This window comes from Pongo abelii, chromosome 1, assembly GCF_028885655.2.
Source record: "Pongo abelii isolate AG06213 chromosome 1, NHGRI_mPonAbe1-v2.0_pri, whole genome shotgun sequence".
NCBI classification, from domain to species: Eukaryota; Metazoa; Chordata; class Mammalia; order Primates; family Hominidae; genus Pongo; species Pongo abelii.
Genome location: NC_071985.2, coordinates 231057279 through 231083001, shown reverse-complemented (window position 1 = coordinate 231083001; position 25723 = coordinate 231057279). Strand labels below are relative to the sequence as shown.

The following is a 25723-nucleotide window of genomic DNA, read 5'->3' as shown; positions in this document are numbered from 1 at the left end:
GAGATAATATCTGGTATCCTTTTTCAGTCCTGTGCGTGCATCATATAGATAGACACACATAAATGATTTCTGGTGTGGAATACCTGATACAAGGTTGTGCCCATTCTGCATTGGCAAACACGCCCGCTTGCCACCATCTCCGTAACGGGATAGTGATCCTCTCTCATTTGACCAAGTCACGCTCTCCATCAACAGACCTCCGGGTGTTCTAGAGGACTGCGAAGGGGAAAAGGGCCTGACCTCAAGGGGGTTACTTTCCCAAAGGGGAAGCCAGGCTCAGCTGAATTTTAAAACTTGTCTTCTGCTGAAAATGTACTGTGAGCATTTACATCTGAGATATTTAAATTTTCATTTAAAATTTAAATGTAATTAAATTTAAAATAATTTTAAAACAAAATAAAAATCTAATTAAAACATTTTTAAAACCTATTTTCTCGCCTATACCTAAGTCACTGATATTTCAATATTTTTGCTGAGTCATTTGAACCTTAAAATTCAATTTTGTTCTCATGGTGAGAAGGCACAATGAGTTTATAATCTCATCGCCATGGGCTTGACCAGCAGTTATGGGAGGAAAAGAGGAGACTGAGCTGGTGGGTTTGTTGGAGATTTTTCTTTTTCTGTCTTTCTTTCTTTTCTTTTCTTTCTTTGTTTCTTTTTTTTTGAGACAGAGTCTTGCTCTGTTGCCCAGGCTGGAGTACAGTCGCCCGATCTCAGCTCACTGCAACCTCTGCCTCCTGGGTTCAAGCAATTCTCCCTGCCCCAGGCTCCCGAGTAGCTGGGATTACAGGCGCCTGCCACCACGTCTGGCTAAGTTTTGTAGTTTTTAGTAGAGACGGGGTTTCCCCCATGTTGGCCAGGCTGGTCTCAAACTCCTGACCTCAGGTGATCCACCCGCCTTGGCCTCCCAGATGCTGAGATTGCAGGCGTGGCCACCGTACCAGGCCAAGATTTTTCTTTAGGAAGTATGGAAAGTGAGCCCCTGATCGGTATTCCACCAGGGACAGCCCTGGGACCTTGGGCTGGGGGACCCTGAAGCAGACAGGGAGGCTGGAGGTACACAGGGCGGCATGAGAACCGAAGCCGGATGCCTGTCCTGGCACCTGAGCTGTGTGTTACCAGTGCAGCACCAGGCCACATGCAGAAGCACCGCTGCATTCGCCAGCGAGGGATGCCACCACAACGCACCTCGCAGACCGCAGGGCTTAAGCAACAGGAACTTACCTCCACCGTCTGGAGGCGGGAGGCCCAAAGACACGGGGTCAGCAGGCTAGCTCCTCCCGAGGCCTCTCTCCTTGGCTCGTAGATGGCACCTCCTTCTGGTGTCCTCACAGGGCCTTCCCTCTGTGTGTCTGTGTCCTCATCTCCTCTTCATACAAGGACACCAGTCAGATTGGATGAGGGCCCACCCTAGTGACCTCACTTCCTTATAACCCCTTTAAAGACCTCATCTCCAAATACGGTCCCATTCTGATATCCTGGGGATTGAGACTTCAAGGTGTGAATCTGGGAGGACACAGTCAGCCCACACAGGTGGGTGGTGGACCAGTGTGTGGGAGGAAGAAGTTGAGTTGGAGTCCAGGTGGCCTGATCCGGACACTGTCCTGGGACAGGTTTTGTCAAGGTCTAACACTTGCTAAGAGGTTAGTAGGGGTACCCGGTACTGCCCAGAGGGACCACGAGAGGCATCTACCCCATCGAAGTGGGCTCAGGCGAAAGGAGTGTCCAGACTCAGAGTGCCAGAGAAAATACAGGACACCCAGTAAACTTTACGTTTCAGATCAACCACAAATACTTTTATAGTATAAGCATGTCCCAAATATTTCATGGGACATACTTATACTAAAAAAATCATCCACCGCGTATCTGAAATGCAAAACTAACTTGGTGTTCTGTATTTTTATTTCCTAACCCAGGTGTGTTGGGCTGAGATTCACACACTCGTGTCAGGCAGGAGTTCACAGGAGGCACCAGCCGTGGGCAGCCGGGCGTTTCTGAGCTCCTGCAGCCAGAGGCCTTGCCGTTGGCACACAGAGCTGGGTGGACCCTGTGGGGACCAGCCTTTGGGGATCCCCGGTGAGGCCGCGGTTCCTGCCCTGGTGCCGATTGAGTAGGCTGGGCAGGCAGGATGTGTTGGAGGGAGGATGTGCCATTGGCTGGTGTGGGAGCCTTTGGGCATCCAGTATGGCCACCTCAGACCCCACACCTGGTGTGCTTGGTCCCTGGTGCTCAGCAAGTCTCAGTCCCTGGCTGGGGGAGGGGGCTTTGGCCTGAGCTGCCACATCATCCTCATTGATGAACTCACCAGGCATTCCTTGGTGCCACCGTGACACTGTGGAGGACAGGAAGGAGGACAAGGACCCTCACTGAGTGTCCTCCCGCCTCTTCCAGGGTAAGGGTGACACAAGGGGATGGGACAGGGAATGGCTTGGGTCACAGAGAACAAAACAGTCTCCTCTTTACTGCCTACGAGGTGCAGGGGAGGCCTCTGGACATGGTCTGGGTGAGAAGGGCCATCTGGGTCCCTGCCCTAGAGCCCTGTCCGGGGCTGACATCAAGACCCTGATGATGACGGTGACCCTTGGCTCAAGACAGCTTTGCCTCAGGTGCTGTGCAGTGGGCACTACAAGAATGGGCCCATTTACTTCTCCCAGCTTCATGGGCGGGGCACTGTTGCCACTTGCACTTCCAGACCGGGTAGCTGGGCTCAGAGAGGTCAAGCACCTTGTCCAAGGCCACACAGCCAGCAAGAGGCTGAGGCTGGGTGTGAGCCCTGAGCTGTTTTTCAGGCAGGATGCAGCCAGTGGCTTTCATTTCTTTATTTTCCCCTACTCCCTTGACAATGCCGTCCGTCTATTCGGAGACCTTGAAATGGGGGGGAAAGGCAGAGAGTGGTAACCCCCACCCCCACCCCCACCAAACCCGCAGGCAGGAGCCCGGAGAGGACGTTTTGCTGCCCCCACTCCCTGCCCCAGCCCTTTCCTCTCCCGAGAAAGATGGGGCTCGGCTGAGGACAGCTGACAGGTGAGGGAGGCGAGCAGGAAGGAGCCAGCTCAGAAAGTTCCGGCAGAACAGGCAATTTTCAAAGTTTCTCAAAAGACGGCGAAGGAGCGCTTCGGCTCTCACCAGCAAACACACACACACAACACGCTCGAAAGTGCTCAGGGAAAAGTTTATTGGAAACTTGGCCCCAGAGCCGGGGAGGGTTCTTTGTTTGCCGGTCACAGCCACACCAAGTACAAACCGAGGTGGTTTCCCACATCTTGTCAAAGGACGGCATTTCCTCTCTCCTTTCTCCTCGAGCTGATTAGCGGGTCGGGCAATGGCGTGAGGAGATGCTGGGGGTAGGAAAATGGGGGTCATTTTGGAAAACCTCTTTGTGGATGGGTCGGGAATGGGGAGAAAATGAATAGTTATAAGCTCATTTCCATAGAAACTGTCTCATTATCATGCTGGCTGCCCGCTGGACCAGGCAGGGCTTCTTGCCAGCACCAGCTCCACAATTAAATGTCCCCTGCCCGCCCGGCACAGAGAGGCCGGTCAGCAGAGAGGGCTCCAGCCCCAGCAGGCCCGGCCACGGGAGCCTGGAGATTCTTTTTCTTGAAATACCAGAGGTTGGTGGAGGGATTTTTGCGGCACCTGAACAGTCCTAAGCAGGCCCATGCCGGTGGCGTCCCAGCTCCTGGGTGCAGGATCTGGTGCGCTTGTCTCCATGAGGATTTGGACCACGTTCGGTGGAGCAGGTCTCCCAGGCTTCCCTAAAGATATTTAACAAAAGCAGTGGAGATGATTCGGTTTGGAGTCGCTTCCTGGGCAGAGCTGCTCGTGTTCAGGCAGCGCTCAGGGCACTCGGTTGGACGTCGCCAGGGCGGCTTGGCCCCTCCATGTGGGGCCTCCACACCACCTCTCAGGGGCTGCCACCCCTTCCCGTCCCCCTAGACCCCAAGACCCCAAAACCACACAAGGGCTAATTGTGGTAAAATATACAAATGTAATCTTTGTCATTTTAACCACCCGTGAGTGTGGCATTAGGTGGCATATTCAATATGCCTGTGCCACTGCGGAACCATCACTCCTCTCTGTACCCAGGACTTTCTCATCACCCCCCACGAAAACCCCGTGCCCGGTAAACAGTGACTCTGCCTCCCTCCTCCCGTGTCCCGGGACTTTCTCATCACTCGCCACAGAAACTCCGTGCCCGGTAAACAGTGACTCTGGCTCCCTCCTCCCGCAGCCCCGAAGCCTCGGCTCCACTTTCTTTCCCTGTGGATAGGCCAGCTCGTGTGTTGAAAATGGAAAAGCTCATCCCAGGGAAGCAAGCATACTCACAACTCCCGAGAGAGCTGCAGCAGGCCCAGCAGAGCCCACTCCTGCCCCTTCCCCCCGGCCGAGGTCGCAGGCCCACGAAGGTCGTCATTACGGATTTGTCAACCCCCTTTCCCTGGCTTTGTGAGAGGCCTGGTCTGGAAAATGACCATGCTCCCAGGAAGTGCATCATTTAGGATTGACAGCGGCGAGCCCGTGCGCCGATGGAGGCGAATCAGGGAGCAGATGAGTGGTGTGGAAAACGCAGAGCCAGGCTCGGTCGGCAGCTGCGCCCCCTCCTTCACCCTTCAGTCCTCCTGTGTGGCAGGTACCTGATGACGCCTGTGTGACCATCGAAGCCACACAGGCAACCAGAGAGGTCAAGGGTCCAGGGTCAAAGCAGCACCGCTGCGGGAGTGGTGTCAGGGCCCCCGGGTCTAGTGGGCTTTGGGAGAGGGGATGCATGCAGAAGCCCCTGGCATGGCCCCCTTCTGGTGGGTCAGTCAGCACAACCATCAGGTTCCAAGCTCAGATTCAGGTGGAGGACACAGATCTCCAAGGTGTGCACAGCCGGAGGCCTGAGTGAGCACCTCTGACTGTCCAGCCCAGAGTAGGTGTTGAGTAAGAGCGGTCAGGCAGTGCCAGTCGGTAAAACCCACACGGCGTTAGCTTCCTGGGGAGGTCCTAACCGGGTACCCCAGCCTGAGTGGCTGAAACCACAGATACTTCTCCTCCCACGGTCCTCAGGGCCAGAAGTCTGGGATCAAGCTGTGGGCGGGGTGGTCCTTTGGAGGCTCTGAGAACCCTTGTCCCGGCCTCCTTCTGGCTCCCTGGGGCTGCCGGCATCTTTGGCGTTCCCTAGTTTGTAGGAGCATCACCCAGCCTCTGCCTCTGTGTGCATGTCATAGTCTACCCCGTGCGTGTTCATGTCCAGAGCCGTGTTTTATAAGGACACGGTCATTTGGATAAGATAGCTCACCCAACAAGGTGAGCTATCTTAACCCATCGCATCCACGATGACCCTTCTTCCAAATAATGGCCGCTAGGACTGCAACCTACGAATATGGATAACTCCACTGCATCTCCCATGGCTCCCTCTTCCCAAGGGAGCCCTGGGGCCCAGGGGACGCAGCTGCCACCAAGGCCCTGCTGGAATGTTCGCTGACCCTCATCCAGCCAGCCACCCCTTCCCTCTAAAGCAGGTTGTTCTGAATCTGGGACACTGGCCCGCTGCGCCCTGAAGCCTGTGTTGTCCATCAACTTCCAGAGGCCGCCGCTTCGTGAATTACACACCATGCAAACGTCCGGCCAGCGGCTTAAGTATAAATCGTGAGAAACACAGGAGATCATTCCGTGTTCGTGGTTTTGTAAGGTTTGAAAAGCGATTTAAAATAATTTTAGGTTGTCCTGGGGTTGGCGAACAGTGTAATAGGCAATTTGAGAAGGCAAAGTTTTTAAACTGAAAGGTTTTGCCTCCTTGTTTCTAATTTTTAGAAACATGATGGATGTCAGCCGCGAGTTTGGGCCGACAGCTTCTGGGAACTATTTCCCAGCTCACTCGGACCCAGGCGGGGGACCCTGCCAGGAGGGCACCGAGGGCCATGGCCACATGCAGAGTGAGGACGGCTTCCAGTCTTCAAATTGGAAACCTGCACCCGGCCTCCCTTGGCTAACCTCAATCCCATAAGCAATCCGAAGGCATTGCTGAACGGACAGAAAACTTTCCCGGTGTGTAGCCCGCTTGGTGTCTCTGGAAACCACGATCAGGGGCGTGAGGGATTGCTCACTAAATGCGGACGGCAGGCGAGGGGCTAGGAGGCGGTGTGGTCGAGCGAGGTGACCTGCGAGGGAAATGAGGTTGCGGTCCCACGTGATCCTGGGGTCAGGCGTCCCGGCGGCAGTGCAGGGGAGGGGCTGTGTTTGTGGGGGGAGGCTGCTGGGAAACGGGGGTCGCAGTGCTCTGCCCACCGCCCAGCCCGCCTCCGTTCTCTGCCGGCCCCAGCTCCTTGGGAGATGCAGGTGGGAGGGCCGTCGCCACTGTGGGAAGCCAGATGTGCCCCGTGCTTGTTCCCCAGAGGTACAAGCCCTGACCTCCGCCCTGCACAGGCCTCCTGCCACCCTGGGGATCAGCTGTGTTCCAATGGTAGGCTGGCGCCTCTCTGTGCCAAGTGACACGGTGCTTGGAGAGATGCCTGGGCATGGCCTGGTGGGACAATCACAGGAGCTCCAGGCCCCCCTCTGCCTGGCCCTTCATGCAGGGACTCAGCAGGCAGTCAGTCTTCTGGCGTGAGCGCCCGTGGGCTCAGGAGTGGGGCTCACCTAGGCCCAGGGACAGGGACTTACCTGGCCTCAGGGGCATGGACTCATCTGGGCTCAGGGACAGGGATGCACTTAGCCTCAGGGGCATGGACTCACCTGGGCTCAGGGACAGGGACTCACCTGGGTTCAGGGACAGGGACTCACCTGGGCTCAGGAATGGAGGCCTCACCTTTTTTTTCTCCCAGTGACCACACTATTCCGTTGTGGACCCAGCAAGGTGCATGGTGAGCAAGTGCTTGGGAAGGGGCCCCCTGGGGCATGTCGGGGGCCCGGGATGGCGGGCAAGACCCTCCTAGCCCCTGGTCTTTCCTGTTCCTGGGTCTGAGTGGCGCATGGGAACCTCACCTTGCTTTCCGTTTGGCTGAAATTCATTAACTGCCAGGAAATCATGGATTTCCAAGCCTGGCTTTTTCCATAGCCTTTTGCTTAGCAGAGAAAATCAAATGGATGCAAGGGAATAATGAGAAACAGCTCCCGAAGAGCTTTGCTCAAACGCGGGGCTGTCTGGCGGTGGGCGTTCTGCGGAGGCAACTCTGATGCCCACGAGGAGTCCCCGCCAGGTGCCACAGGCCAGGCGTCTGACCGTGGAGAACCCTCGGAGGTTTTCCACAGTGAGTGCGGACAATTCTAGCAAGGAGAGCCAAACGCCGAGGCGCGTCCGGGTGAGGCTCACACGTGCTGCCAGGTGACAAACTGCTTTTGCTAAGCCCACTTGGTTTGGCGGCTCCCTTTAAATGAGGCCTTCTCAGGAATACAACCCCAGGGAACACACTTCACTGGCCTCAAAAGAGAAAGTGCTCACGAAGGGGACAGTCCCTCGCATCGCCAGTAACCGCAGCCTCCTCTTATCTGCACACTGGCCCTGGCTCCCCGACCCACAAAGTTGAACAGAATGCCCACCTCCCATCACCCAGGAATGACGGCTGGAAAGGGAACCACAGCACGGCCTGGGGCCCGGCACCAGGTGGGGAGAAGCCAGAGGACTGACCCGGGCGAGGTTCTTTGCCTCCCTGAGCAGCCCCACGGTTCTCACCGGTAAACTGGAGTTGCCATGAAGCTCACTGTGTCGGGCGCTGGCCGCGCACCCTGGTTCAATTGCTCTGTCCTCACGGCGGCCTACAAAGCAGGTGCTGTTGTTCTCCTGCTGCATAGACGCTGCCACAAGGCCCAGAGACCTCAAGGCACTTGCTCGATTACGCATGGTGGGCACTGTCCAGTAAGGCTGAACACGCACCCTCCAACTGCCCTCCATCCCCAGAAGGACTCCCAGGGAGACGCAGGGAGCGAACACAGGGACGATCTGGATTGCACCTGGCAGGGAAGGCTCAGCTGGTGCTGGTCTACACTGCTACTACCACCACCGGCGAGCCCGAGAAAGCGACTTTTCCAACAATACGATCAAGAGAAAAATAGAGGAGGAGGAGCCAGGGTGAAGGCCCCTGTCCTTCCCAGGCCTTCAGCCTGTACACAAAGCCCAGCAGTTGCCCTTTACGTGAGAGGAATTTCTGAAAACGACCCCGTTAAAAGCCATTCCGGAAATCTGTCATCCGCAGAACTCAAAGCTGCTCCCAGTTTTCTGGGAATTCAGGCCTGCGTGGGAGAGCCTCAGGGTTAGGGACAAGAGGGCCTGGTGGCTGGGGGCTGGAGGAGGTCCCCGTGCTTGTCACCAGGGGGTCACATTCCCACTCACGTGCAGCTGGGGCGAAGGGCCTCCCACTCATGAATCCTGCCACAGGTGAAGAAGGTGCCAACCCGGAGCCTCCTCCCAGCGCCTCTGTGACATTGCCCCTGCTCCTGCCGTCTTATTGCCCCTGCTCTCGCCATCCTGCCGCCCCACCCCTGCCTCCCAGCACCTCTGTGGCATCGCCCCTGCTTCCCCCCATCCTCCCGCCCCACCCCTGCCTGGTTTTCTGGAACCCCTGGAACCAGCACCACACAAGTGAGCAAGTGGCTCTTTCCAATCTTACAACGCCCGAGGTGGAAGGAACAGGTGGAAAGATTGTTGAGACTTGTAAATTAGTTGCTAATGAGGAAAATTAGGAAATTTGCTGAGGCATAAAAAATGAGAAGTCCGGAGAAAGAAGACAAATGGACCCGCAGCTATTCCCGCCCCACCCCCGCCCCTCGTCCTTTCATACCCTGGTTTAAATCAGACCGAAATACAGATCTGATGCCTAGGTTAGTGCAAAGACATTGCTTTAAAATGTAAAGGTGATTAATTGGATTAATGCACAAAAAATGGTTAAAGTATGTCAGGGAATGAGGAGGGAGTGGGGGTCCGTGTTTCCCGGGCCACCTGCCACCTGCCCGGCCCATGGAAAGTGCTCTGCCAACATCATTTCCTGGAATGCTCAGAAGGACCCTGCCAGGTGGCCGCTGTCATTCCGCTTCTGCAGATGAGAAGCTCTGGCCTACCGAGCCTACTCCTGGAGCCAGGTGGTTGCTACCCACACCCCCACCCACCTGAGCTGACACCCGTGGCCACACCCAGGGCGCAGGTTCAGGACCAGTGCAAGGGGACATGGGGCTGTAGCCTGTAGGCTGATGAGTCCAACAGAAGCATCCCCACCCCTGTAAGAGGGACGTCCTGAGACCCTGTGGTGTGCCACTGCTGGAGTCTCCAGCCTCTACTTGGAAGGCTTGTGACAAGTGTGGTGTGTGGCACCAGACACTTTCTGAGCCTCAGCTGGCCCTGATGCTAAATGGGCCCATGGAGGTATTGTGTGGATTTTCTACTGTTTCAACAAAACCCATGGTTTGGAACCTCGGGAAGAAACAAACCTCATAAATATGTGATTCCTAAGGCCCTTCCATCCGGCCCCCACCATTCTGAATCCCTAGGATTAGAAAACACTCCTGAGGCTGACCCGGAGTTCAGGGAAACACCCTACGGTTGCCATGGGAGCCCCGTCCCTAGCCACTGTCCTCAGGGCCTGGGGTCGGAAGACACCACACAGGGGTGGGAGTGCAGGCTGAGGAGCTCCTCGGCCCGGGGTTTGAGTCCCACCCCTCTCCCGTGCACAGCCTGGGGCATATCCTGGCTTCTCTGTGCCTCAGTTTCCTGATCCATAAAATGGATATAATAACAGGCCAGGCCCCGGGGTTGTTGCTGAGGGGCAGAGTATCCCTGTCACCTCCTCAACAAAGAGGCCGACAGAGGAAAATAAACGATTAAAGAAAAAAAACAGAGCCCTCCCGCCACGGGCCCCCCAGCACCCGCAAGGGCCTGCACCACTTCCACCGTCTCTGGCTCCTGTGCGCCATCAGAATCTTGAGGGGGCAGGCAGGGAAGGGCCGGGCTCCCCTGCAGCCCCTCGTTCCCCCCGAGCCTCGGGCCCTCTCCCCTGGCTGCCGTGTCCACGGGCCGCGCTCGGGTCAGTGGCGAGCTAACGCCTTTGTCAGGGTGATTAATAGCGGGGGGACTGTCGTTAATTCACTGCCTAATGACTGCGGCCGGCGCGCTCCGAGTAATCGGGTGATGTATGTGGACCGCGCGCACCTCGTGGCAGAGGTGAAAATCATTTCGACAAGTCAAATATTGTCACAGGGAACAAATGGCTCTCCCTGTTAATAAAAATTAATGAATTTTTTTCTTTCTTTCTTTCTTTTTTCCTCGCCGCTGGCCTGCTAAATGAATCTGAGGGCGGCTGAGCGCGGATGGGCTGGGAAGGGTTAAGTTCTTGATTCCATGGTTAAAACTATGAACATCTTCATCAGGGCTAGTGCGGCCAGAGGACCAGGGTGGCTCTCACCTGCGGCCTGGCTGCTTCCTCCAGGAGTGGCTGCAGGCCCTTCCGGGGTGGGGGTGCAGAGACCCCCCCAGGCCTGAAGGGGTGAGGCTTCCAGAGAGGGGCTGCAGCTGTCCCAGGCTCTCTGGTCCTGAGGTTTGATGGGGGCACCTTCAGGCTGCTCTCCCCACCCCTCCACTGCAGCTCCGTCACCACGTGGCACGTGGGTGGGAATTAGGGAGCAGAGCCGAGTGGATTAGGACCAGGTGCTGGGCAATGAGTTTATCCAGGGAGGGTCCTCCTGGCCCCGAGAGCCGGAGCCCAAGGTGGCACCAGTTTCCCTAGGAGCATCTGGGTGGCCCCCGGCCCCTACCCTGGCTGCGAGGGGCGGGGAGTCAGGCCTCAAAGGCCTCAGCCTCTGCGGCTCCCCACCCCCACTCTGGTGGGAGGCCAGGCCAGGGCAGTGAGCCAGCCCGCCTCTGTGCCCAGAGGAGGCGGGGCCCGGGGGAGCAGGGGAAGGGAGGGCCTGCACCCACCATTGGCAACAAAGCTGTCCTGGCCGCTCCCGTCACCAGGGCTGGAGGCACATGGACATGGACACTGCCCTCCCCACCCCATGATGCAAACCCCCAGTTTTCATCCCAGCAGCCAGGGCTGTCAGGAGCCCATGGCCTGCTCTGTCTGCAGCAGCCGCGGTGGAGGCAGGCCACTGGGGAAACGTGTGTTTCAGCTCCCAGAGCTCGGGCTGATGGCGCCAGCCCAAACGAGGCTGTCCTCCCCAGCCCACCTTGGCTAGAGAGCCCACACAGCCTCGCTGCAGCCCCTAAGGGAAGCCTGGGATAGGGGCACCCCTGTCCCAGCGGGACCCTGCACCCCTCAGTGCCCCACGGAGACCTGTGCCTTCCAGACTGACAGCGCTCGGGGCTCTCTCTCCCTCTTGCGATTTTTATTTCGGGGCCACGTTTGTTTACTTGCGGCGTGACTTGCTCTGGCCTGTGCACGGCAGCCACAGGCCCAGTTGGTAGGAACTAAAGAGATAAATAAGTCTATAAATAGTTTGGTGGCGGTCGGCTGTTACGGCGCTTGCTCAGCATTTAACCCCTTGTTCCTCCTCCCCGCTGTCCGGGCAGGGCCAGGGAAAGGGAAGCTGAGAACAGAAATCTCTGAGTGTGTTTTCTTTTCTGAACGAGCCGTGGCTGAGTGCACTTTGTCCTCGGGTGGCCTGGCCTGCAGAGCCTCCTGCGAGGACCCCGGCCTTGATTGCAACCCCCTCCAAACCCTCAGTGCCGCAGGTGCTCTGGCAGCAGGCAGAGGTGGCCATCCCGGGGTAGCTGGCCATCCCTTCCTCTGCCGTCGGTATCCCACTTACAGCCTCCGAGTTTGCAGAAACACAGCTGTGTGTATTGGGGGGCCCTTCCCCAAATCTGCTCTGGCCATGAGCTGAGCTGGCTCCTGTCCTGCCCTCCTCGGGCTGGCAAGCCCAGGCCCCTTCTGGATTCTGGTTGGCTCCATGGAACCTTTCCTTCTTCTTTCTGGAAGGACCCCAGGACTCCAGAACGCCTAAGCACCTGGCTGAGCCTCCAGGAGGAGCCTGAGGAAGCCTCCAGGTGAGAGGTGACCCTCGTCTCTGTGGCCACCCGGGCCCTCCATCAGCCAGAACCTCTTGTAGCCGTGCTTGGATCAGGGGCCTCCTGAGCACAAAGTCCTGAAGCAGCGAGCCCAGCTCCAGATGCAAGCCCCCCGGCCTCTGCCCCACCAGGGGAGCTGCGATCCAGTAGAACGGGGTCCCCGGTGCTGAAGGAGCATCCCTGGGCCCAGCGGGAGGCTGAGGTGCTTGGTGGCTCCACGATGTCCTTATGCTGCTGTGGGCCCTGCCGGCTGCTAAGCCAGCTGCCCTAGGTGTGGGGGCCACCTAGCAATCAGGGTGGAGAAGGAGTTGAGAACAGCATCACCCACTCACATGCAGGTGAGGGGCAGGGCATTACGGCTCTGAACGTCCCCCAAGGTCTTCCAGGTTGGATTCGTGCCTGTTTTACAGAGGAGGAGGCTGAGGTCCAGAAGGTGGAAGTGGCTTTACCCCAGTCCCAAGGTACAAGGTACAGAGGCTGGAAGGAGACCCTGTCCTTGCCTACAGGAACGAGAGTCAACCGGGGTGGTGGGAAAAGTCAACCTTACCTGCTTTCCAGAGACCCCGAGATCTGGGCAGTGGGGCTGCTGACAGGAACCTTGTTTCACTTGGGTGGAATAGCCTGTGGGTTTTGTTGATGCTAAGAGCACACCGTAGATTCAGATGGCACACGCATGTTCATGGGCGTGTGCTTCACTGTAGCTAAAATGTGGAGACACCCAAGTGTCCATTCACAGATGAAGAGATAAGCCAAAGGCGGCACGCACATGCCTGGACTATTACTCAGCCCTCAAAAGGAAGGAAACGGTGACACACGCCACCACCTGGAGGAAACTTGAGGACCTTGTGCTAAGCTAAGTAAGCCGGTTGTGAAATGGCAATACTGTGGGATCCCACTTACAGGAGGTCCCTAGAATCATCACATGCATAAAGACAGAAAGTAGAATGGTGGGTGCCAGGGGCCGGGGGAGGGGATGGAGAGTGTCTGACGGGGTAGACTTTCTCTCTGGAGAGATGCAGGAGTTCTGGAGATGGGTGGTGGTGACTGAAGGCAGCACACAGCGTGAATGTGCTTAATGCCACTGAGCTGTGCACTGAAAAATGACTAAAATGATACATTTTATGTTACATGTATTTGCCCACAGTCTTTTTAGAAGCACACTGTCACGATGCCAGATCTTAGCTTGTGGAGCTAGTGCTTGGAGCCAACACCGCCTGGTATTTGGGGGTCCAGTGCATGCACAGTGAAGGGTTAAGGAGAGGCACCCCACTCTGCTGCCGCCCAGATGCTGCTTAGCGCAGGGCCGGGGAGCCTCTGCTGTGATTCAGGAGGGAAACAGTGAGATTTGAGCAATCCATGGGCTACCTTGCTGCCCCCGGGGCTCAGGGAAGTGGTATATTAACCAAGGAATAAAGGAGAGGAAGAAAAAAGGCCAAATCACATCTCTCTGAAACAAAGAGGCTTTTTACCAGGAACAAGGCTTGATAAAAATTACAGTGGCATCGCGAGTCATTCAGTGCCTGCCCGGGGCGATGGAGGCGGCGAGGAAATACAGGATGCGGGGTCTGAAATGGGAACGCTGCTGTCCCCGGAGCATTGCATGGATAAATAATCGTCTTAGAATAATGCACCGGCTTTAAGTAGGGCCAGGTGGCCTGAGCTGCCCGACAGAGGCCTCCGTGGCCCTGCGTGAGGGACAGATTCAGCTCGGCTGGTCAGGGGAGATTCCAGGGGCTGGGAGGGGCGTTCGCGGGCAGTGGCTTCATGGGCCCCAGTGGGACTTTGTGATGGTCTGTGCAGCGCAGCCAGGTCCACCCGCCTGCCCCAGAGGCGTGGGCTGCGCAGAGGCTGGGGCTGCTCGCCCTTCCCCTTGGCAGCGGATGTGCTTCTCTCTGAGCTGCAGGGCTGGCCCCTGGCGGGGTGAATGGCAGCCACACATCCTCCAGGCTGTGATGAGGCCGAGGCTCCGTGCTCAGCAACGCGGCTCATCTGGGTGGTTATCTTCCTGGTGCAAGCCTTTGTTTCTTCCTCTGCGAGATGGGGGGCCAACAACCTGCTTCAGGGCACCGGGAGCAGGTTACAGCCAGAGGGGCTGGCAAGGAGGGTCATGTGTTCTTGGCCGGGCCCGTGCTATGGTCGCTTTGGTCTTTGTGTGAGTGTCTTGGGTCTGCTTTAACAAAAGAGCACAAACTGGATGGACTGAAACAACCGAAGGGCGCGCTCCTACTCCGGAGGCCAGAGACACAAAGCCAGGCTGCGGACAGGGTCTCGTTGCCTCTGGAGGCTCTAGGGGAAGAGTCCCCGCTCACCTCTCCCAGCCTCTGGTGGCTCCAGGCACTCCTTGGCTTGGGGCAAATCCCTGCCTCTGTCGTCATACAGGTGTCACCTGGGCATGTCTCTGTGTCCTTCTCCTTGTCCTATAAGGACATCAGTCCCATTGAATTAGGGCCCTCCCCAGTGACCTCACCTGAACTTGATTACCGATATAAAGACCTTGTTTCCAAATCAGGTCACATTCTGAGGCCTGGGGGTTAGGGCTTGAACGCACCTTTTGGGGTGACATCATTCAACTGGTTACAATCTTGGGAGCCGCCGGCCAGCCTGGGTGACAGTGGGGGCTGGTGGAGACTCCCCGAGTCAGAAGGGCAGGGTCTGTGCTTGCCCGCTCTGTGACCTGGACAGGCCCTGGAGTGGGTCTCAATCCACTTCCTTCATCTCTAAAGTGAAGGCAGCACTGTGGACTGTCCCTGGCTCCCTCCATGTCTGCGACAAAGGCGAGCGTGTGTGAAGGTAGCCAGGCTGGGGGGTTGCATCTGGTCAGGATTGGGGAGACAAGGCAGGAAGCCCCACCTCTTTGCCGGGGAAGTTTCTGTACCTCGGTGGCTCCAAGAGGGCTGGGAGCCTGTCTCTGAGGTCAGGGCTCCGCCTTCCCAGGCTCTGCTGGGCCCTAATGACAATTCAGCTTCATCAGCCCTGCAGCTGGGGTTCAACGTTCCCCAGTCCCTGCGGGCCAGGTCCCGAGTGCAGGTTTGAGATAGAAACGGCGATTGATCATTATTAATATTTAGCAAGTTTGCAGAAACGGCTTTCTCAGTGCTATTAATCTGCTGTGTTAATAGCGGCTGCTTGGTTCTGGGCACAGACGCTCAGAAGGGGAATGCCAATGAGTCCCAGTGCTGCAGGGCAGCCGCGGCCCCGGGCTGGTCAGAAGGTGGGACCAGCAGCCAAGGCTCCTCCTAGCACCATTTCCTGGAGTTACGACAGCTTTGTTCTTGTCTCGAAGCCAAGATCCAGGGCGAGGGGAGAAGCTATTGCCTTTACCGCACAGTTTTAAAGACAGAAGAAGAACAAGATAGAGCTCCATCAGTTCCCAAGTTTCTCTTTCTAGCAAACTGTTTTTGGGAAGGGGGCCTTCAGGATGACCCTGCTACTCCAGGAGCCCTCCCACTGAAAAGGGGCCTTCCGTTCACCAGGGTATACTCGGCAGAGATGTAGGTGTACAGAATCTTCTGTGAGGAATGGGAATACCCTATTTTTTCTCTAGAAGTTGCCTCGGTGTGTGCCTGCTCTCCCTGATCAGCTCTCCCACAACCACAGCCTGCCTGATGCGCCTGCCTCTCCCTCTCCCTGTTTTGTTCAGGGGGCAGGATGACCCTTCACAGCTCATGGGGACTCATAGGCACCCAGTAGGGGGAACATTCTCCAGGTCTCTGACCCACTACACAGCACTTCTCCCTGCTTGGTTCTGAGAAGGAAAAGAGGAGCCAGAGGATGGGGCCCCAGCAAGGCTCAGGTGGAAGCTGTGGTCACTGTGGAGCCAGGCACAGCTCCGGCCAAGTCCCAGAACTCAGACCTGCCCACCTGCCACACGGGTGCAGGGATGGTGACAGCCGGTCAGCCCTGAAGAAGCAGCAGAGAAACCAGCCCTTTCTCAGAGGTGGGGCCTGGCTGAGAAAGCCCAGATGTTCCTCTCAGATGAGCCGATCAGGGTCAAGCGCAGAGAGGAGCCAGAGTTGTGTTAATGGTGCTTCACTGCTAGGGAAGGAAAGTCAGAAGTGGGAGTGAGGGTCCTACCTTCTACCTTTTCTGTTAAAAACTGCCCTGGAGGTTGCCCTCACCCCTATCCATCCATCCACTCACTCACTTATCCATCTATCTATCCATCCATCCATCCAGCCAGCCAGCCAGCCAGCCATCGCCTTATAAATCTATCCACCCGTTCATCCCCTCATCCATCCATCCAACCATCCATCCATCCATCCACCCACCCATTGATTCACCTACCCATCCATTCATCCATTCATTCATTAACCCATCCTTGCAGTCATTCATCTGTCCATCCATCCATCCATCCATCCATCCATCCATTCATCTATCCATCCATCCATTTACCCATCTATCCCCTCATCTACCCACCCAGCCATTCATCCACCTATCTATGCATTCATCCACCATCTGTCCGTCCATCCATCCATCCATCCATCCATCCATCCATCCATCCATCCGTCCATCTGTCCGTCTGTGTATACATCCATCTATTCTTCCATCTATCCCTCCATCCATTCATCCCCTGTTTTCCTGGAGGCATTCACACCTTGAGGTGGCCTTTGGGGAAGAGCTGCCTCATGCTGGGTCCTGCCTCTTTCAGAGCAGGGCAGCACAGCTCCTCGGAGCAGGAAGACCTTTCTGGCAGACACCAGGCTACATCCATCCATCCATCCACCCACCCATTGATTCACCCACCCATCCATTCATCCATTCACTCATTAACCCATCCATGCACTCATTCATTTATTCATTCTTCCTTCCGTCCATCCATCCATCCACCACCCATGCATCTATCCGTCCATCCATGTACCCATCTAACCCCTCATCTATCCACCCAGACATTCATCCAACTATCTATGCATTCATCCACCATCTGTCCATCCATCCATCCATCTATCCATCCATCCGCCCATCCATCTATCCATCCATCCGCCCATCCATCTATCCGTCCATCTATTCTTCCATCCATCCCTCCATCCATCCATCCCCTTATAAATCCATCCATCCATCCACCCCTTGATTCATCCACCCATCCATTCATCCATTCATCCATTAACCCATCCATGCACTCATTCATCTATCCATTCTTCCTTCCTTCCGTCTAACCATCCATCCACCCATCTATCCACTCATCCATCCACCCATCTATCCACTCATCCATCCACCCATTCATTCACACACCCATTCATTCATTCATCCACCCATTAACCCATCCAAGCACTCATCCATCCATTTTTCCTTCCGTCCACTCATCCATCCATCCATCCCCTCATCCATCCATCCGTTAACTCATCCATCCACTCATGTATCTATACACTTATCCATTCATCCACTTATCTATGTATTCATCCACCATCTTCCATTCATTCACCCATCCACCAAAGCATCCATTTACTCATCCATCCATTCATCTATTCACCCATCCATCAATCTTTCCATCCATTCATAAATTCATCCACCCACCCACCCATCCATTCAGCTATTTATCTCTCCATCCATCTACCAAGCATCTATTCACACTCCCACCCATACCTCTTCTGCTGGACATGACCAAGGCCCTTACTGACTGCCAGGAAACTGTTTGAGGTGTTTTGTCATTGTAGGGAGAACACGGGGTTGTTAGAGTGGTGATTGAGAGCTTCGAAATCAAGACTGTTTAAAATCTCCCAGCTTGTTCCTGACTAGCTGTGTGGCATTGAGCAAGTTGCTCACTCTCTGAGCTTCACTTCTTTGATGTATAAACTGGGTGAGGTCACAGCTCTGCCTTCCCTCCAGGACTGCTGCAAGAATGAGCTGGACCACGGTGCTGGCTGCATGCTCCGCGGCCCAGTCAATATCAGCAGCCGGCCAGTCCCCAGCGCAGTGAGCCAACGTCAGTGCTCTGTTGTCTGATTAGAGGCTGATTGCTCCAAAGTTGTTCCTGGAATCATTCTAGAATCGAACAGCTGTGTGGTCAACCAGGGACCATGTTTCCTCACAGTCTTGGAGTTGTGATGGAGGCGTTCTCTGTCCTGAAGTTTTGCCTCCCTTTGTAATTGCATTTATATGTTGGCCTGAACTGATCAGTAAGTTTAGATACTGTTTTGGATGGGCCAGGTGAGACTGAATGCAACCTGAGGCATTCACACCTCGAGGTGGCCTTTGAAGAGCTGCCTCGTGCTGGGTCCTGCCTCTTTCAAAGCAGGCAGCACAGCTCCTTGGAGCAGGAAGACCCTTCTGGCAGACACCAGGCTGCAGTGCCTGGCTGCCTCTGGGCAGGAGACTGCAGTTAAAAACAGACTTGCAAGGCTCGGCCAAGGCTGGGTTTTACAAGAACGACAGCCTGGCGTTTGGTGGGCTGGGGAGTGGATCCTCTCCCTGCCAGCGATATTAGGGGAGAAGATGAGGAGCACGTGGCAATAAGACAGCAAGAGTTTGGTCCCCTCACACCCAGTAAAAAACGCCTTTCATGAGAGAAAGCAGTTGCAGGGGCAGTTTTAGACTTGAAGCTTTTGGAGGCCAGATCTACACAGACAGGCGAGGGGCGTCTCGAACACAGTCCTTCTGAAATTCTTGGCGAATCTCCCCTCTCTCCCGCAGGCCTCCATCTGCCTCCCTTACCTCTGCACAGCCCCAGACCCAGAACCGAGCTCTGCAGAGAGGTGGTTCTTTAACAGCCACGTCTTCCTGGGAAGGCTTTGGATGGGAAAAGTGCTTTGCAGCCCAGCTGCTGTTCTCCCGGAGGCCGGGGCTCCTGGAGGCTGCCACTTGCTGTTCTCCGACTGAGTGGCAAATGTGTGTACTTACTTGAAAAACCTCAGTGCCAATAACGGTTTCAGTCCAGATTTTCAGGGTGATGTTCTCGACATTTTAGAAAGGCCTGGTTCCCTCTGTGTTAAACCCTATTTCCCCCAGGATGCACCCTTGTCACTCAGCATTTCCCCATCTGTCCCCATCCCCACCTTCCCAAACTCGAGGGCCCTGCTCCTTGAGGGCACCCCTCCTGGAGGCTTTGCTGCAGCACAGATTGCCTGCACACACCAGCCCTGCCCCAGGTCAGTGGGCCTGGGTGGGCCCGTGAATTACAGCTCTAGCGAGTCCCCAGGGGATGCAGAGGCTGCTGTCGGGGACTCCACTCAGACTCCTGAGCCACAGGGGCTGAAACCCACAGCCGGGTCCGCCCGACCTCTAAAACCTTCCGGTCCCACCTCGCTCCGAACACCTTGCCCAGCCCTTCCCCTGGGCTGGCCCTGGCCCTGTGGGTTTGGAGAATGGGGTGACCCGATGCTGCACCTTTCACGGGACTTGAGGCCTGATGTTACTGTCAGGAGCTTGGAGGAACTCAGACAAACCCCATCCAAGGCTCTCCCCAGTTTTGAAAGTGCCCCTACGACTCCCACCACACATGTTCTCTCTGCTCTGGACTTCTCTGCCTGATGGTTGTGGGGGACGTGTAGCGGATCCCAACCAAAATAAGAGGGCTCCGCTTGGACTAGGGTGAGGCAGAGAGGCTGGCAGGGCCAGGACTGGGGTCAGCGCTTGTGCCCCAGGGCATGGACAGGCTGGGTGCCGGGGCAGGGAGCGTGGACTCAGGAGTGGGTGTGGTTCCAGCCCTCAGCCCTCACTGGGGGATGACAGGCTCCTTCACCCCCCGTGCCTCTGTTTCCCCAGCTGTACAGTGGGCAGCTCCCCTGAGGGAGAGCACACCCTCCTCCCGGAGCCACTCATTGCTTGGTCCACATGGCTGGGTGCGGGCACCTGAGAGACTGTGACGTCACATCCATCCCAACACCTGGAAACAGGCTGAGAAACCTGCTGTGGGGTGGCAGATCCATCAGGCAGCATAAGGGAGAGAAAAGGGCCCTCGAGCACCCACCTGGCTACCAACCTGGACTCAGGGCAGACCCGCGCGGTACCGCGGTGCAGATTGAAGGGGCCGCCCGCTCTCAAGGCCGGGCACCTGCGTCCTGGCGCCGCACTGGCCTCTGCCTTGCCCTGCTCACCAGGCATGAGCCTCCTGGGAGGGTGTGGAAGATTCCAAGGTGATCCGGCCTGGAGTGATCTCGTACAAGCTTTTCTGGTTAGAGAGATGGCTCCCAAAGCCCGGAGATACGTGGCCTGAGTGTGGGCCACCCTTGCTTTCCCGGTCCCTGTTCCTATCACGGTGGACCCTCCCCAGCCTGCCACCGGGCTTGTTTGCTCCATCATGACAAAGACGTTAACGAATGACAAGGTTCTTAGTGGTTTGCAGTGCAGAATCTTTATCCCTGGACTTTCCTGTCCCTTCCGTCTCATACTTTTGACCTTAGGTTTTCTGAAATGTGACATTTCAGGGAACTGCACAGCAAAGGATTCCCTGCTGTTTCTCAGGTTGATCAGGAGCACCCACTGCCACCCTCCACAGTTGTTTCTGTTGTTTCCGTTTTTTGTTTTGTTTTTTGTTTGTTTGTTTTAAGCAGCTCCTCCCACCCCCCCAGGCCAAGACAAGGTATCTCGGAGCTGGGCAGGAATCATTAAGTATGTTCTGCTGTAAACTCACAGGCCCAAAGTAAGCACACATCCATGTGCACACAGGTGGAGTAAGGAACCATAGATTTTTGGAGTGGGTGTTCTTTTCGCTGAAATGTTCCTTGAAATCACGTAGCTGTGTGTGCAGTTGTAAGAAACGCCGCGTAGAGGCCAGCCTGCCCTTGGCACAGTTCCCCCCAGTGGGTCCCATCTTGGGCATCTCCAGGACCACATCTTGGCCCCATAGAGAGGTGTGCAGCTGGGTGGGACCGAGTCCCCACAGGGCCCGAAGGCCGGCATCAGGAGGCCCCCAGGGAACCTGCATGGGGCCTGGACGAAGGCAGCCCTGGGCAGCCGAGCACCATTTGCTGCCTTGCCCTTGAGGGAGGGAGGCAAGGGGGCCCGAACTTCAGCCCCTCACCCAGCAGACGAGAGACCCTTCCTCCTGAGGGGTCTCCAGACAGAAGAGAACAGCATTTCCCAACCCAGAGGCCGCATAGAGGCTGGGGTCAGCTGAGGTTGCCCTGGACACCTTTTCAGATTCCCAACCGGGCCCTCTGCTTACACACGCAGTCTTACACATGGCCTTACACACAGCCTCACACACGCAGTCTTACACACGCAATCTTACACACAGCCTTACACAAGGTCTTACACACGCAGTCTTACACATGGCCTTACACACGCAGTCTTACACATGCAATCTTACACACAGCCTTACACACGGTCTTACACACGGCCTTACACATGGTCTTACACACGGTCTTACACACGCAGTCTTACACACAGCCTTACACATGGTATTATACACACACAGTCTTACACGCGGTCTTACACATGCTTACACACGCAGTCTTACACACAGCCTTACACACGCAGTCTTACACACACAATCTTACACACAGCCTTACACACGGTCTTACACACGCAGCCTTACACACGGCCTTACACACGGTCTTATACACACTGTCTTACACACAGTCTTACATATGCTTACACACACAGTCTTACACATGGCCTTACACATGCAATCACATGCTTACACACACGGTCTTACACAAGCTTACACATGGATACGCACAGGATGCTCACATTCACACGCACTCTGGGGGCCGCCCTTCCCTGCCAGCCGCCGCATGGTGCCTCTTTCCTGCCCAGTGGGGCCTGCAGGCCTCATGGCTTCTCCTTAAAACCACGTGATGAAGGAGGAAGCACAGCCAGGCAGATACCCACTCCGAAAAACCCCCTTGTACTCCGTCTGGCCAAGAATCTAGGCTGAAATCTGCCCATCCCTGCCCCAGAGCCACTCTGCGCTCCGGCTGCTGGGAAGGGGTCGTCGTGCTGGGAATCCCCCTCTGAGGGCACTGCTTGCATGGCCCTGGCAGGTGGATGGTAGTGAGGGATCCCCTGTTGGCTGTTGGGCTCCTGTCCTGGCCGGTTTAGCACAGTGGTCCTGATCTGTGGCCTCTTCTCTTCTCTCTCTCTCTCCAGACCCCAAAACCCTGGCCATAGCTTTGCTTTCTAGACATGGCTCTCTTGGGAGATGGTGGGGGTGGCCTCTGTTCCGGGATCATTTCCTACAGCCTGGGTGAGGGGTGCGGAAAGCTCCCACTGTGAGGCTGAAAGAGACGCAGCCCTAAACCAAGAGTTGTGGTGGAACCCAGGGGCAGTGTGAGGGGCCGAGCTCACCGTGGGCTCCCGGCCAGCTCGGTCTCTGTCCCAGCCCGGGGAGGCAGCAGGGTTTCTTCACCTCCCTGACCTATATTATGCCATCAAATGACGATTGCTCATACGTGTGTGTGACAAGACTCAAAGCGGGGCCTCCCCCTGGAGATGCCCGAGAACATAGACTCGGCTGGAACTGGCAGCTCGGGAGGTGCTTCACAGGCAGAAAGGGGTGGCCTTGGCCCCGACTCGGGGTCACTCAGCTCCCTGCCAGCCAAGTCTGCCTCTTCCCTCCTGAGCTCCCTGCCTCCCCACTCCCCTCCTTGCTTTTATAATTCCGTAGGTCTCTCCATAGAAATTCTAGAAATGATGGCCTCAGTACCCTGGAATGAGATCATGGCAAATCCCAAATAAAGGATGTCAAGTCTCCTGACAAGTCAATCACACGCTGTTACCCAGCCTACATCTCCAAAGTCATACATGATCCTGGCCCTGCACGCTGACCTACGAGAGAGTGCCTGCCGGAAATGCACACCCTTGTCACAGAGGCCTGGGTGGTAGGGTCTGGGGACCTCAGTGAAAAGATGCCCACGTCCAGAACAAGCCTGTCCAGCAGGGTAGAGGGTCGGGCAGCCTCCTGAGCTTGCTGACCCTCTCGGGGGCATCCTGGCTGGAGCTCAGGGCGGAGAAGGGCTGACTCTGATCTCCCGGCTCCGGTTGCCCCGGGGACCCCAGAGAGCGAGTGGTTTGTGCCTGGCCTGCTGGAGCCTCTGCGCAGGAGAGCCAGCGATTTGTGGGCCCTGGCCCTGCTGAAGCCTCCGTGCAGGCTTCCCTCTTTCTCCAGGCTTTAGGGCTGTTCTGTGCACCTCATTTTCTCAAAATGTTTTCTGCACACTAATTAGTCCTCCTCTCACCCACCCTTGAAAGAAGAGCTCCCTCTCCCCCAGCAACAGGGACAGCAAAATGAGACGGGTTTTTCCTGGAGGCTGTGGGCAATCGCTTAGCCCCGTGACCGCCGGGGAAGGGAGGCCGGGGGCCCGATGCACAGACCTGCCTTTAATCAGCAGGAAACACTACCTTTCTCTCCTAAGCTGTTTGCTTGGCCAGTAAATTAAACATGCCCTTAAAGCGCTGATTTTCCTCCAGCGGGTCAGGGGTTTTGGGAAGTAGAATTCAAACGGAAAAAAAAGCCGTGTTTTAAACGGAGCCCTGCAACGGATATGCACTTGATGCGGGCGCTGCTCCACTTCGGGCTCCAGCGGAACTCCCAAAAACACCTGGGGTTCTAATTCCTACTTGTCCTTCAGGCAGAGGCGCCCACGCCCGAAAGGAGTTAAGGAGTGCGTCGAGGGAGCTTCGGCGTCCAACCCGACTTTGTTTGCGAGCTCCGTGCAGTTACCAGTTCCGAATAATAAGATGCCATGTTAATTACCACCCCCCCAATTTACCTTTCTGCTGCACACAGTCAGTGGGGCAGGGGTTATGGGGGTGTTCTTTCAAACCTAAACAACTTCAGGTCTTTAGGGCGGAGGAACAACAGCGGCAGTTCTGTGGCTGCGTCTCTGAAAGGATCTGCCGTGTCAACTAGAAAGGACCCGTTGGCCACTTAAAACATAATAATTACTTCTCTGAATGCTGATAAATTAAATAAGTGTTTTCCTTACGACTTTTCCCCCCAAGACTTTGGTTTCTTTTGAAAGAAAGCATTTTGCTACTTCTTGTGCTGATCTGTTTGCAACCAGTGTGAGGAATCTGAAGTCATTTTTCCTGTATTTAAAAGTTCTGGTCTCCTTAGAGGCTTCTGTTTCTGCAGCCAACGACAGGGTGCAGGGCGGGGGCCGGGAGGGGAGGGCCAGCAGGACCGGGGTCCAGTCGCTTTCACGGGTCCTCGAGGCAGCCACAGAAGGAGGGCCTTGCTTGGAAAGATCTAGATCAGGTCAGGGTGACGGAGCTCACCCCACCTCCTGCCCCTTCCTGCTGCTCCCCACCTAACACTCGCGCCTGCCTTTTTTATGTTATGGAGGCAGAATTCAACCGATGTAAAGGGGGCGATTCAGCGGCACTGAGCCGTTCACCCAGCGGTGCAACCACCCCCTCTCTAGTTTCCAGACACCTCATCACCCCGAAAGGAGACCTGGGCCTCTCGCTGTCACCCCCACCCCAGTCCCCGAAATCTCCCATCCGCGTCTGTCTCTGGGTGCCTGTGCTGGATGAGTTGTCTAAACGCCGCCAGGCAGGTGTGACCCTCTGCATCGGCTTCCTATGCAGAGTGGTGCATGTCCGGGGCTGGTCCAGGCTGCGCGTGACAGGGCCACCCTCCTCCTTGGGGAGGGGTGGTGCCATAGGTGTGACCCTCTGCATCGGCTTCCTACGCCGAGTGCCGCATGTCCGGGGCTGGTCCAGGCCGCCTTCCTCCTTGGGGAGGGGAGGTACCATCCACTACTCATCCGTTCCCTCATTCCCTCGCAGAAGGACGTTTGGGCTGTTTCTGCCTTCTGGCGATGGTGAATCTGCCACCGTTAACATTCGCCTGCCTGAGTCCTGGTTTGGCTGAACTGGGTGGAGGGCTTTGCTTTTCTTCCTCTCCGGACTCCTCCTTGCCCTGCCCATCTCCCCCCGGTGCCTCAGGCTACACTCTGGTATAGTTTCAGCTGCACACACACACTATCTTGGCACCCACCCTCTCTTAGGACGGACCCCAAAGGCCTACCCCAGACAGACAAACTGGGCACCCTCTCCTTGCTCAGTTCAGTGACCTGGGGCCCCATGAGTCCGATATCCATGACCTCAGCAGACCTGTTCCTAGCCTGTGTCGAGATCATCAGGAGCTTCCATGAGCCTCCCTAAGACCCAGCTGGCCCTACCCCAGTGCATGTTCAGGTGTGGCCCAAGTGCAGGGATGTCCAGGCTGCGGCCCAAGTGCAGAGATGTCCAGGCTGAGGCCCAAGTGCAGAGATGTCCAGGCTGCGGCCCAAATGCAGGGATGTCCAGGCTGCGGCCCAAGTACAGGGATGTCCAGCCTGAGGCCCAAGTGCAGGGATGTCCAGGCTGCAGCCTAAGTGCAGGGAAGCAGCACTGAGCACATTTCACATTCACCCAAATTCTGAGTCCTCCCAGGCAATTAGGACTTCGCCGTCCCTGATTTCCAAGGCTACAGAAGACATTTGGAGTGTTCCGGTGCAAATATTTCACTATCAGCCAGCCCTGGGTCAGCTGCCACGCATGACGGCTTCACTGGCTGTCCCCAAGCTTGCAAGGCACAGGCAGCTCCTTCCCTGGTTCCCCTAGGGCAGGACTAGCTGGCACATCCTCAGGTGGCTGTGGGAGCCAGGGTGGGTGAGCCAGGGTGTGCTGGGCTGTGCCATCCCATCAGAAATGTTGGCCCCAAAGGAGCCTGGTAGGATCCCATCCTCTGGAGCCTCTGACATCAAGTGATGGCAGCTGGGCTCAGGGCAGAGTGGAGGCAGCATCTCCCGGGCAGGGGTGGCAGCTGGGCCTTCTGGGCCCCTGAGCACCCTCGGTACCCATTGACGCCCGAGTCCC

The 25723-nt window shown here is 56.3% G+C and overlaps 1 protein-coding gene across 5 annotated transcripts in view; it reads left to right on the top strand.

Annotated features, from left to right (window-relative positions):
* The window catches only part of PRDM16 (PR/SET domain 16), a 363983-nt gene that overhangs the window by 89550 nt on the left and 248710 nt on the right, over positions 1-25723 (top strand). The window lies entirely within an intron of this gene.